This window comes from Lithobates pipiens, unplaced genomic scaffold (assembly GCF_037356315.1).
Source record: "Lithobates pipiens isolate NorthernLeopardFrog02 unplaced genomic scaffold, aLitPip1_a1.2 Scaffold_1, whole genome shotgun sequence".
NCBI lineage: Eukaryota > Metazoa > Chordata > Amphibia > Anura > Ranidae > Lithobates > Lithobates pipiens.
In genome coordinates, this window is record NW_027507685.1 from 211,279,616 (window position 1) to 211,280,425 (window position 810).

Here is an 810-nt window from a genome sequence, read left to right on the forward strand (position 1 = left end):
TTTTTGATAATTTATAATGTGAGCATTATTAAATTATAAATACAAAACACACATACAAATTGCTTAATTTAAAAATAAGCATAAAAAGAATAAATAAAAGCACTATAAATAGTGTAGGAACATTAGTGCAATCAAATGCTAGGTTAATTTATTCAATACAGGCCACTTCCAATCACCTAATCAAATGCTAGGTTAATTTATTCAATAGAGGCCACTTCTAATCACCTAATCAAATGATAGGTTCATTTATTCAATAGAGGCCACTTCCAATCACCTAATCAAATGCTAGGTTCATTTATTCAATAGAGGCCACTTCCAATCACCTAATCAAATGCTAGGTTCATTTATTCAATAGAGGCCACTTCCAATCACCTAATCAAATGCTAGGTTCATTTATTCAATAGAGGCCACTTCCAATCACCTATAGTGGGAGAAAAGCCCACGCTGTGTGTACTATATGTCCACATTACAGAAAATAACGTACCACTATGAACAGAATATGTAGTCATGGACATAGTGTGGACATATAGAAAAGAAACTGAGTGCAATAAAAACAATATTATTATGTACCATTAAAAATCTATTACACAGCATTAAAAATGACTCTCCATTTAGGTTCAAAACATGCAAAGATTGAGGTTACAGCTCACATGTGGACTCCACACATTTCAGTAATCCTTCTTTAGGATCACATGTGACAGAATCAATACACTGGGCCCACCTAATCTTTAACCACTTCAGCCCCGGAAGGATTTACCCCCTTCCTGACCAGAGCACTTTTTGCGATTCGGCACTGCGTCGCTTTAACTG